At 45.8% G+C, this 13,878-nt stretch overlaps 1 protein-coding gene across 5 annotated transcripts in view; it reads right to left on the reverse strand.

The window, feature by feature from the left end:
* ntrk3a (neurotrophic tyrosine kinase, receptor, type 3a) overlaps positions 1–13,878 on the reverse strand; it is a 182,124-nt gene that overhangs the window by 72,381 nt on the left and 95,865 nt on the right. The gene's annotated exons all lie outside the window — the stretch shown is intronic.

The raw sequence follows: 13,878 nt of genomic DNA on the forward strand, positions 1-13,878 counted from the left end.
CCATAACTGATGCTGCCCACCATATAATACACAAATGCCTACGCTTCCCAGAATAGCGCGTGCACACCCACGCCCACACACACACACACTCAAACCACTCGTATACATTAACAGCTTCTCACTGAGTTCCAGACTGCTAACATTCTACACCATGATTAAATTCTCTCACCAAATCATGGAGTGAGATCAAGACAAATAAATAAAACCACTGATGAGAACAGTGACAACTCTAATTGTTGTCACTGTTGAAAACCCCAGCAGCAGAGAAACTGAGCAGGTCGGTTGTGGGGGGTGGGGGGTTAGAGAGCGCTTCGGGAATGCCAGGTTCCGGATCCAGCATCCAAGCGCACGCCAATTTAACTAATCATTGCTAATCATTGCTAATTAGCAACTTTCGGGTAACGGGGCCCTTATGATATAGTAGGGGCTTGTGAATGGGGGTCTTCACTTTTAATCTCGCAGGCAGTTCTCCTACACAGGACATTTGTTAGGGTAACAGTGCACTGAAACAGCTGCACATGCATCGCTTTGTTACAAACCCATGTGCAGTCTCAGACCAAGGACACAGCTGACAACACAACAGCCAAACGTTGCTACGTAGCGTAGAAGTTTGGTGAGCCCACATGCACAGCCACACAGGGGTCTCATTGCGGAGGAGAGGCTCCGTGATTCAAGATTTTGTGCCAGCTAGCTCACCACACTGGCAGAGCACAGGTGCCACCCTGGATGTCCACCCGCCAGCGGCCAGGCGGACAGACTGCAAGCTAGCATGTTTCTCCGCCTCCATGGGAGACTCAGTATACCTGTTTTATGTCCCTGTGAGATAAGTAGGAACAAATGCAGATAACGGCAGTAAAACGATGACAGCGTCGTGTGGCAGGTTGGAGAGGGGGGCAGGATAAAATGGGAAACTTACGTTATTGACAGGAGACTCCACCACTGAGGCCGAGGCTATTCAGTGGCAATTTATCATGGAGGGACGTGAATAACAACTCCATGCTTGTCTTTTTCAGTAATGCTTAAAAAATAGTAAAGACGTATGTATTACATTGTAAGACAGACAGTTTAATAAGGTAAAATGTTACCACCAGAACACGAGATCTGCAACTCTGGCTTATAGGGGAATTTGTGAATGGTATCTGTTCGTACAAGCCTCATCACTGTTAATACATGTCAGTGCCACTTACACAGGGAGTCTCTCCCATACAAGCAAACATACTGCAGACAAATAAATATTCAGATTAGGTTTTACTCTTTGTCTCCAGTAGAGCTGTAGTACTGGTCTACTGAAGTACTATTTATGATGTTGAACAAGACAGCAGTGTGCTAATGAACTTCTATCACATGCCAGTGTTTCTCCAGCAGGGCTGTGGGCAATCCTGTGCAACTTCATACACTACACATAATCTACACATTCCACACTTAATATACACATCATCTACATTCCACACTTAATCTACACATTCCAGGCATTGATGAATCCTATTCTAATAATCTTAAACTTTAATGAAAGAAAACCCAAGTGTAGTGTTTAAATATGGCAAGGCCAACCCGAGGACCTGCTGTCAGAGGGTTGATGCTAAAACTACCATCACTCTATTAGTCCACTTTACTGAGGACCCTCTATGGCCATTTTAATGTCTGATTCCCATTACCTGTGAGTGCCTCCGTAACTGGTCTAGGAGTTGAGGAGTAGCTCATAAAGACCCAGAGACAACTTGTAGTGTTGAACGTTAATGAGAAATCCAATAATGACGAAGGTCTGTAAGTGTCGGCGAGAACCACAAGGGTTGTGCTGTTCTATTGGCTGCTAGGGGCTCATTAAGGGGATATTAAGTCTCCTAACTGAGGTAACAGTGCAGGGCACCTAGAGCACAGCCAGTTAGCACAACCTCACCAGCCTACTGCTGCACACACTCACTTTCACTGCAGGTGGGTCATCATCCTCTCCACCCATCTCCATTTCCATCTCTATCTCCATCCTTCTCCACCCATTTCCATCTCTATCTCTATCCTTCTCCACCCATCTCTATCTCCATCCTTCTCCACCCATCTCTATCTCCATCCTTCTCCACTCATTTCCATCTCCATCTCTATCTCCATCCTTCTCCACCCATCTCTATCTCCATCTCCATCCTTCTCCACCAATCTCCATCTCTATCCTTCTCCACCCATCTCTATCTCCATCTCCATCTCCATCCTTCTCCTCACATCTCTTGCAAGATCAGTGTTCAACCCAGTTCTTTAGCATAGCCAGGGCTAAGATCAGGAGCAGGGAAGCGTGCCTTTTCAGTAGTTGGAACAATTTGCTTTCCCATATTAGGATTAATATTAGGATTGGTATTGGGATTAGGATTGGGACTTGGATTGGGATTGCTCAATGTTGAGATGTTTAAAGTTAGTGCTGAAGACACATTTCTTGATTCCACTTGAACTGGTGTACCAATTGCAAATATTTACTGTGTCAAATCTTGTTTCAAGATTAAGCTTTGTTTTGCCTTGATGGTATCTGTTTTGTAATTCCCTGTTTGTCTTGAGTCTGAACAGCATTCTGGTCAACGATGGTTGTGTTAAATGTTCAAATATCCACTACATCCTGTATCCTACACACAGATGAATAGTTAAGCTTTGTGATTGCACAATTCTCAACTTCTTTAAAAATTAAAAGGGACCCTCATGAAAATAAGATATTTGACTTCTCCTTGGTGAGAAGACCACCCAGAGAAGACCTGCCATCGGATGGTGGCTGAGTGGTGGGGACGCAGACGCAGCAAAGCAGGTCTGGACAGCAGGTCTCTGCCAATGCTAACCACATGGCTAACCCTGCAGCACGACGCGTCAAGGACTACAAACCGTTCAAATGATGAACATGGAAAAGTAATATGAATGGAGTTTGTTTTTTATTAAATAAACACTAACTGCTCTGAAACATTTCACAGTGAAGATGTTATTTAAAATGAATAAAATGGTTCACAATTATCCACAAAGCGTTCAGGAAGCCTTGTTAACTGTCACCACCCCTTCCTCATATCACTCCTCCTCTCCATCACAGGGTTGGTTGAATCCCGAGACCGGCACACGGAATTCCGTGTAAAAGCTATGAAATAAAAATAAATCAACAGAAGAAAGCCTGAGGCCCCATCTTTGGTCAGTTTGTGTTTACAATAAAGGTTTTACACAGAATAGTTTGTCATCCACTTTAAATCTCGTTACTTTTTATGCGAAACTCATTAACGCTTTTTCATTATCTAGCAGATTCAATATCAGTTCTGATGAAACTGTATTCAGTTGTTAAAGGAAAGCACTCCTCAGACTTTCTTCCCTCCAACATAGTCAACCAGGTCAACAGGGTCAACCAGGTCAACAGGGTCAACAAGGTCAACAGGGTCAACCAGGTCAACAGGGTCAACAGGCTCCAAATTGCTAGGGTGAAGATCTTGTTAAGCAATTAACTTCACCTTCTTCATTCCTTCAAGATTGCAGTGCAGCTTTGAGAAGAAATGTTTACAATCTTCTAAGAGTAAACACACCATCCAAGCAAGCACTGGGATTGGCTATAAGGAGAGTCAGTCCCGCGTTCTTATAAGTCAGATGATGGCATAGGCAAAGATGTTCAGCTATTATGGACCCGCCTTGCTGTTGCCATATATGGCATGTGATGCTCCTTGAATCTGTCCTCTTGAGAACAGTTTTCTCCTGAGTGACCCTGATCCTTCTGAAGTCAGAGCCTGTCTGGCTGCCATGCTGCCTGGAGCCAGAGGTGAATGAACAGCTTTTTTCATCTTTTTGTCTTAAGAATCCAGACATATTTGGAACAAACCCAGAAATCTCTTCATACGTGATATTTTATAGCATCCAGCCCATGTTCAGGTCTAAACAGACATGGTGTGTGAATTTAGTATGAAACATACTTTATGGTGTAAAAAAAAAAAAAAAACCTTTCAAGTACCATGACAGCTGAGTGACCTGTGCTCATTAAACATGCGTGATGACTGTCCCACGCTGCACGTTAACCTCACACTTGTCCTTGGAAAGGTTTCATTCCTGATCCAGATCCCTCTTTCTCTCCTGCACCAGAGTGAAGCTGGTTGAGTAAGTCTGCATGTACAGCTATTTAGCAGAATTAGGTGCTTAAACATATACTTCTCTGCCAGGGAACTCATAATTATGTATATGTTTAAGCAGCCAATTAAAATGGTAATGAGAGTTCACTTAAGACTGCTTTCCTAGGGGGACATAACACAGCAGCTGTTCCTTGCCAGTACGTTGTGTATATACGTGTATATAAACGCAACAGAAGGTCATTGAGACCTGGGCCATGTGCTATAGAGCTGTTCTGCAAGTCTCGAGTGGCTGGTAGCCTTGACTACATAAAGCACATCATTCGTTCTGTTTGGATTTTCATAAATACCTTTGAAATGATTGTTTATACAGACCAATGAGGAGTTCAGTAGGTCACCAGACTAAATCTGAGAAAGGTGAATTTAACAATTAAAGGTAAACAGTCAATTATACCATTTCTTTCTCACGCTGTGTTCAGACGGAGGTGCTGACGTCCCCAGGGAGGTGAATATCCCCACACACTGTTGACTGTGTTCAGGCAGAGGCACTGATGTCTGCAGGGAGGTGAATATCCCCACACACCGTTGACTGTGTTCAGAGGGAGGCGCTGACGTCCCCAGGGAGGTGAATATCCCCACACTCATCAACTGTGTTCAGTCGGAGGTGCTGACGTCCCCAGGGATCCCTCATCAGTGTCATGCCCAGGTACTCGGGTACAGACTACAGCCCAATCTCTGCAACCCTGGCAGAGGAATCCTGTCCATACTGGGTGTCCCTGAGGAGACCCACAAGTGTCCATGCTTTTCATTGGCCCTGGTACTCCACGCCACAGTGCTGTTTGTGGGTCAGTGACAGTGGCAGGGTGGAGCTCATCCATCTTTCATTGCACATACAGTAAATAAGTGAGAAGATCCGCAGGGCCTTGGTGGTGTAGTGGTGGGATGTCAGCAGATGGGTGATGGAAAAGCCTGCAGCACGCAGGACGCCCCCATTCTCGACACGCTTAATCCACAACTCAACACGGTCCGTCTGAATACAACCCCGCCTGCATTTTACATCGGGCCTTACAGCCAGACATAGACGGTCTAAAACTGCAGCCATGAAGCTCAGTACCGAGATCTGTGACAGCCTAACACCGCCTAACACATGCCAGAGCTAAAACCGGCACACATTGTATGGGCACAATAAAGACGCCCAAAAGTGCTTTTATTTCTCTCCCATTTCCAATGTGAGTGGACAAGATATGCAGAGATCAGACACACATCATGTTATCATGTGTTCAAAATACTGTTCAAAATACTGAACACCTGCTGCACTCAACATGGCCATCGCGTCTAGACATTAAGACAGACTCTGAGCCACTCAGATCCACTGGGTCTACTTTTTACACCTGCTTTTACCTAAAGTTTTTCAACCAAGTATGTGTCACACACAGTTCAAGCCAAAAGCTCTGGGTCCAGTCTCTGACAAGACATCAAAACAGGGTACAAATACCAGCACTGCATGACAGGAAAGGTGTCAGTTCACCTGAGGAGAAAATGGAGGTGAGTGTGGCACCCAGCGATGTCCTGCTAGCATGTTAGCAGAGCAGGACAGGCCGCTATGCTAAAACTTCACTAAGCCATGCCATGCTGTTACGCTACGCTGATGTCTGCATCAGACAGGTGAGCACGCTTTGCTAGCATGTGACTAGGACACACATTGTGCTGATATTGGAACAGGACAGGAGAAGGCTGTGTGCTAGCACCTGACCCGCATTCCTAGTAGCTCCTGTGTGAGCGAGGCCTGGGCTCAGTCACTCATGAATGATATATTACTTCACTGGTGTGTGTTAAATCAGCCTTCAGCAGTACACAGGGGAGTGGTGGAAGGCAGGTTTGTGAAGGGGGTATCAGACAGGGGAGGGTCATCTCTGCAGTAAGCCATTTAGTCACAGAGGGACAGGAGCCTGTGCTGGAGTAAATGTTAGAGCTTAATCCCACGCCTGCCTCTACTGGCCCTGCTCTGCGGCGCCCCCGCTCTGTCGTCTGACACGGGGAGGCCAGGTGCTCATTCAACCACGGTGGGTGATCCAGGGAGGATGGGGGGAGGTCTATGAGTAAAACAGACAGTGACAAATGACATCCCTCTCGAGGCCACTGCAATCGTCTGCAATGGAGCGTGTTCTGAGCAGAGACACGGACCAGCTTGGAGAGCTGCTTAACCGCCGGGCCGGGCTTGCACAGGACATGCCCACGTCCTTTAATGGAAACTGACGGGGTGTGTCCCATGAAGATGTCCCATCACAAAACAGAACGCTCTCTGCCATCCCGAAACATGGATAAAAAACAGTACTTGCAAATATGCTGTAATTACATAATGGTATAATGCATTACACAGGTATAAAATTAGACTTCACCTTCCTGCGCAAAAGAAAGAGATTGTATTTAGATATAAGGCCTCTGTTTAGAGGGAGAAAAACAAGAATTTTATTCAATTTGCCCTTTTGGCAGAGAATCTATTGTGGAAAGGATGGCGAGAAACAGATTCTTAATGGAATCATTTGTCCTGCTGTCTTGTTTCTTTGTTTTAAAAGCCTCTTCCTTTCTGTGGGTTTCTGCAGCCTTCTATCAGTAGATGAATCTGTGTATGTCCTGGAGAGAATGCTGCGAAACTGCAAACCAGCGCGGTTCCAGTTATTCCCTAACCCTAAGCCCTAACCCTAACCGCTATCCCTAAGCTCTAACCCCTAAACTCTAACCCCTAAGATCTAACCCCTAAACCCTAACCCCTAAGCTCTAACCCCTAAACTCTAACCCCTAAACTCTAACCCCTAAGATCTAACCCCTAAACCCTAACCCCTAAGCTCTAACCCCTAAACTCTAACCCCTAAGCTCTAACCCCTAAGCCCTAACCCCTAAGCTCTAACCCCTAAGCTCTAACCCCTAAACCCTAACCCCTAAGCTCTAACCCCTAAACTCTAACCCCTAAGCTCTAACCCCTAAGATCTAACCCCTAAGCCCTAACCCCTAAGCTCTAACCCCTAAACTCTAACCCCTAAGCTCTAACCCCTAAACTCTAACCCCTAAACCCTAACCCCTAAGATCTTAACCCCTAAGCCCTAACCCCTAAATTCTAACCCCTAAACTCTAACCCCTAAGCTCTAACCCCTAAGCTCTAACCCCTAAACCCTAACCCCTAAGCTCTAACCCCTAAACCCTAACCCCTAAGCCCTAACCCCTAAGCTCTAACCCCTAAGCTCTAACCCCTAAGCTCTAACCCCTAAACTCTAACCCCTAAGCCCTAACCCCTAAACTCTAACCCCTAAGCTCTAACCCCTAAGCCCTAACCCCTAAACCCTAACCCCTAAGCTCTAACCCCTAAGCCCTAACCCCTAAGCTCTAACCCCTAAGCCCTAACCCCTAAGATCTAACCCCTAAGCCCTAAACCCTAAGCTCTAACCCCTAAGCTCTAACTCTAACCCCAAATATTATAGATATTACCTGACGCCCAGCAGCCCAGCAACGACATGGCACGTATGTTTACCAGATGATGGGAGACTTGACCTGAACTGGCCAGTGCACAGGTGCCTGATTCTGTGAGATTCTATACAGAGGCAAATCCAGTGTACCCGAGGTCCAGGAAAATTTTGCAATCAGTACTTTTTCCTTTTCCGTTTGAGAGAGGAAATTCCACTTCCCCAAAGTGTTGAAACTTTAGTCTTTACGGCCCCATGAGGAAGCACCCAGCATCTGCGTTTCAAGAACGCCAAATCACAGTGTCCCAACAGTGCTGGACACATGACCGGGTCAGGTCCAGGATATTAAGCAGTGTTTGTTCTACCTGACGTTAGACTCTCTGGCTGCTGTCACTCCCAAGAAACGTTGCAGTTCTCAGGTGGCCACCAACTATTGAATGAACATCCAGACACCAGGGCTGGCACTGTCATGCATCACAGCTAATGAGAGTCAGCAACCATTTGTAATTATCCAATAAACCTAACAAAGTATTGCAAAACAGCCCATGACCATACATCTGTAAGGTAAAGGCTTCAATACAAATATCTTTTAATTAGGTTCTTTTTCCAAGTAATTTTAAGCACATGAATAGAACAGCAAACCCACAGATCTGATAAGTACAGCATTAATGACAATCAGAATGATTTAATAGGAACGTAGGACATGTTTCAAGAGCTAAGGTTCTTCCTCAACCTGTTTGATCCACCCGTCTGGCTCCCCCAACGTATGTAATCAACTCATCAACTAGCTACTGCACTCATCACCCAGTACGTCATCACTCTAAAAGACGACAGATGAATTAACTGTTCAGAGTCAATAGAGCTTAGTTTTCTTTTAGTACAGAACTTAGAGCTTAGTTTTCTTTTAGTACAAAAACTCTACCTTCGGTTTCAGTTCATTTGACTAGCTAATTGTTTCTGTAAGAGAGAATCTGATCTGGAATTTCTGTTGTGGTATCACTAATGTTTGCTGCACTTCACAATTGAATTAACTGATCTAGGCTATTACAGGCAGCTGCTAGTTTGATGAGTTAGACCTCAAAAAAAGCATGTTACAGAAAGTCACCAAATGGTCTTGTACTAGCCAGTTAATGCTAGACAACTGCACACACGGAAAAGCAAGATAGACTGATCAGATTTAGCTAGCTAGTTGTGTTAGATGTGTTAGATGATCATTAGAGCTTCCTGTGCAGTTAGTTACTGTATTTAAACCGTTTTCTACTCAGTAACCAGCGGGGGAGCAGAAGCGTTTCTCCAGGGCTTAGTGCAGACGGATCAGGATGGTGGTTTTGGTTTGTTGATTTTTTGGACAAGTCTGTCCTTTCAGAACAGTCTAAGGAACACCGGAACACTCTGGATCTGTCAGAGGAACTCTGGTCATTTCTAGATCAATCTTAAGAATACCAACTCTAGATCACATAGTGATTCATTAAAAACCAACACAGGATCCGTTTAATTGAAAAGCAGAGTTACTGCTGCGAATGGAGCAGTGACCTGGAACAGCTCGACCCCCCACTGAGGTATAAACCAGGGTGAGTATGAAATCACCTGGAGTATTCCCAGTCTAGGCACTATCACATGTCAGAGTGCCACAGTGTAGGTGGGAAGAGACTAGAAGCCTTGTAAGGTCGTGTAAGGTAGGGTTAGGGTTAAGGTTAGGGTTATGTAAGGTCGTGTAAGGTAGGGTTAGGGTTAAGGTTAGGGTTATGTAAGGTCGTGTAAGGTAGGGTTAGGGTTAAGGTTAGGGTTATGTAAGGTCATGTAAGGTAGGGTTAGGGTTATGTAAGGTCATGTAAGGTAGGGTAATATGAGATGTACTCTAATATCCTGAAGGTCATCTCCAATCATCTGACTACCAAAACATGTGCAACATAGAGTGTGTGAGCACTGTAGTGTGTGAGTGTATGAGCACTGTAGTGTGTGTGAGTGTGAGCACTGTAGTGTGTGAGTGTGTGAGCACTGTAGTGTGTGTGAGTGTGTGAGCACTGTAGTGTGTGTGAGTGTGAGCACTGTAGTGTGTGTGAGTGTGAGCACTGTAGTGTGTGAGTGTATGAGCACTGTAGTGTGTGAGTGTGTGAGCACTGTAGTGTGAGTATATGCGCACTGTAGTGTGTGAGTGTGTGAGCACTGTAGTGTGTGTGAGTGTGAGCACTGTAGTGTATGTGTGTGTGAGCACTATAGTGTGTGAGTGTATGAGCACTGTAGTGTGTGTGTGTGAGCACTGTAGTGTGTGTGTGAGCACTGTAGTGTGTGAGTGTGTGAGCACTGTAGTGTGTGTGAGTGTGAGCACTGTAGTGTGTGTGAGTGTGAGCACTGTAGTGTGTGAGTGTATGAGCACTGTAGTGTGAGTGTATGAGCACTGTAGTGTGTGTGTGTGTGTGTGTGTGTGTGTGTGTGTGTGTGTGTGAACACTGTAGTGTGAGTGTATGAGCACTGTAGTGTGTGAGTGTGTGAGCACTGTAGTGTGTGTGTGTGTGTGTGTGTGTGTGTGTGTACTGCAGTGTGAGTGTGTGAGCACTGTAGTGTGTGTGTGTGTGAGCACTGTAGTGTGTGTGTGTGAGCACTGTAGTGTGTGTGTGAGCACTGTAGTGTGTGAGTGTGTGAGCACTGTAGTGTGTGTGAGTGTGTGAGCACTGTAGTGTGTGTGAGTGTATGAGCACTGTAGTGTGAGTGTATGAGCACTGTAGTGTGTGTGTGTGTGTGTGTGTGTGTGTGTGTGTGTGTGAACACTGTAGTGTGAGTGTATGAGCACTGTAGTGTGTGAGTGTGTGAGCACTGTAGTGTGAGTGTATGAGCACTGTAGTGTGTGTGTGTGTGTGTGTGTGTGAACACTGCAGTGTGAGTGTGTGAGCACTGTAGTGTGTGTGTGTGTGTGAGCACTGTAGTGTGTGTGTGTGTGTGTGTGTGTGTGTGTGTGTGTGAACATCATAACCTCACAGTTTGGTTTCCTGCACTGGACCTAAAGGACAAAGACAGACCATGACATAGTACAGCTGTGACTCATATGCACACACACACTGGAACACACATGCACACACACAACACCTCTTGGCTATATGAGAGAGAGAGAGAGAGAGAGAGAGAGAGAGAGAGAGAGAGAGAGAGAGAGAAAGAGAGAGAGAGAGAGAGAGAGAGAGAGAGAGAGATGGTGGAGAGAGAAAGTGTGTGTGTGTGAGAGAGAGAGAGAAAGAGAGAGAGAGAGAGAGAGAGAGAGAGAGAGATGGTGGAGAGAGAAAGTGTGTGTGTGAGAGAGAGAGAGAGAGAGAGAGAGAGAGAGAGAGAAAGAGAGAGAGAGAGAGAGAGAGAGAGAAAGAGAGAGAGAGAGATGGTGGAGAGAGAAAGTGTGTGTGAGAGAGAGAGAGAGAAAGAGAGAGAGAGAGAGAGAGAGAGAGAGAGAGAGAGAGAGAGAGAGAGAGAGATGGTGGAGAGAGAAAGTGTGTGTGAGAGAGAGAGAGAAAGAGAGAGAGAGATGGTGGAGAGAGAAAGTGTGTGTGAGAGAGAGAGAGAGAGAGAGAGAGAGAAAGAGAGAGAGAGAGAGAGAGAAAGAGAGAGAGAGAGAGAGAGAGAGAGAGAGAGAGAGAGAGAGAGAGAGATGGTGGAGAGAGAAAGTGTGTGTGAGAGAAAGAGAGAGAGAGAAAGAGAGAGAGAGAGAGAGAGAGAGAGAGAGAGAGAGAGAGAGAGAGATGGTGGAGAGAGAAAGTGTGTGTGAGAGAGAGAGAGAAAGAGAGAGAGAGATGGTGGAGAGAGAAAGTGTGTGTGAGAGAGAGAGAGAGAAAGAGAGAGAGAGAGAGAGAGAAACGGGGAGGGGGGGAGAGAAAAAGGGCCTTTCCCCATATCTGTAAGGGTCCTGCTGTCAGATTTAAGATGGTAATAATGGGATCTCACAGTGAGTCCTTGAAAAAAGTTTAACTCAGTGGAGCCAGAGCAGGAGGTAGCTAGAATGAGAATCAGCAGAGCACACACACACACACACACACACACACACTCACACACACACTCACACACACACACACACACACACACACACACACACACACACACAGTCCCACACTATCAGGAAAAGCCGCTTTGCACAGCAACAGCAAGTGTTTGCTTGGGGAATCTGAGCCAGGCAGCTCTGGGCTACCACAGATGCTGCTCCATCCCCGCACTCCACCCTATACTCCACCTATATACTCCACCCCCGTATTCCACCTATATACTCCACCCCTGTACTCCACCCTATAATCTATCCTATACTCCACCCCGTACTCCACCTACATACTCCACTCAATACTCCACCTACATACACCACCCTATACTCCACCTACATACTCCACCCCATCCTCCACCTACATAATCCACCCCCATATTCCACCTACATACTCCACCACCCTAATTTCACCTACATACTCCACCAATATACACCACCTACATACCTTACCACAATACACCAGTGGGACACAAAGTTCCACAGTTGGATTTGGAATAAGAAGAATGTGTCCCCTCTGTGCTTTGACAAAGCCTGACCTCTGTTTCAGATGGGGGGTCAAACCCAGGCTCAGAGGACCAAGAGTCGCACTCAGAGAAATACTCCACATGCTGATCCATCATTACATACAATATATCTCAACACAAAGAGCGTGTGCAGAGACTCTGCCCACTTCCCCCGGGCACTCTACAGCTGGATGTAACTGACCGTCAGTGAATCTGAAAGAAAAGAACTTCCTAAATGCATGAGAAATGACACATGGGAAGCAGTCACCTTCTTGGCAGTTTTCTATAGGTCTGATTTCTCTGCAAAATTATTAAATGTAGAAGAACCAGTCAGATTATAATTTGGCTCAATCCCACCCTATCTTGGAAGTCTCTTTCATGACATATTGAGTATGGCAACACTGCATATGCAAAGTTATCATATAAAGCCTGGATTGGGATTGGCTATCCATCATATAAAGCCTGGATTAGGATTGGCTAGTATCCTGCACTTCTGGCGGGATTTGACAACAAGAGTCCTAAAGTCAAATTACCTTCTGCTTTTATATTTACCTTTACGGCATTTATCAGACGCTCTTATCCAGAGCGATTTACAAAAGTGCTTTGTCATTTACTTATAGAGTACATCCTAGTACAGTATCTTAGAGTCCAAGATACCAGTGAACTAGATTACTGTGGAATACAGGGATCACTGCTGATGACTAGAAGTACAAAATACATATAAACTCTATCTCAGACAACGATAAGTATAATAAACAATAAACAAGACCTAAAGTTTGTTAGTCAACATCAGTGTAATAAACAATACCTTACAATAAGAATTAGTTTCAGTAAGTACTAGTTTCAGTACACATCTTGAGCTTGTACATCAGATAGAGTGGCATGTGACGCTTTCTCCTCTCAGACACCACCATCCTCCGAGTCTCCTGTTTCCTGTCGTTTTATCTTCTGCTGAATGTAGAACATTGGAGCTCCAGGACACAGAGAGACAGGCTGTAAACTCCTGGGGCTGCACCCAGCCAGAAGAGCTGGTGGCTGAGCAGGGCCTGTAGGTCACGATCCCCACCACCACCTCCACCCATGGAACTACTCCCACCACTAGGCAGGATCCACACCACCTCCACCCGTGGAACTACTCCCACCACTAGGCAGGATCCACACCACCTCCACCCGTGGAATTACTCCTACCACCAGGCAGGATCCACACAAGCTCCACCCATAGAACTACTCCCACCACCAGGGAGGATCCACAACCCCTGCACCCGTGGAACTACTCCCACCACCAGGCAGAATCCACAGCACCTCCACCCATGGAACTACTCCCACCAGACAGAACGCCTCTCTCACATCACACCACTATGTTGGGGATTTCATATGTTCTTCTGTGGTACAATTCACCCAGTGACCTTACAGGCACTCCAGATGCTGGATTAGACTGTACTGGTGTAGATTACTACAGGACCTGCACTGTGGACATAAACCCATAACTACAGAGAGACTCAAAGGCAGAGACAGAGAGAATAAAGAAAAGAACATGAGAAAAGCAGAGAGTTCTGAGCAAAATACCACCAAAATCGCTTCCTCACTTCCACCGAGGTCACCAGGATTACGAGGAATTCGGTGGAGAGAATACAGAGAGCAGAGGACCCGATCAAAACCCGCATGGACCAACATCCCAGTCGGAATCACAAAGTGCAGGCTATATCTGAGCTTCCGTTAGCAGTCTGCATGCTAATGCAGGCCTTGTCCGTGGGTCAGGACCTCAGACCAAAGGTCAGAACGTAGAGCCAAACAGTGCAGCACAATACACCTAAAACATAACGGACTGACAGTCCCATGATCTT

Source organism: Electrophorus electricus, chromosome 16, assembly GCF_041902795.1.
Source record: "Electrophorus electricus isolate QZ-2024a chromosome 16, ASM4190279v1, whole genome shotgun sequence".
Classification (NCBI taxonomy): Eukaryota; Metazoa; Chordata; class Actinopteri; order Gymnotiformes; family Gymnotidae; genus Electrophorus; species Electrophorus electricus.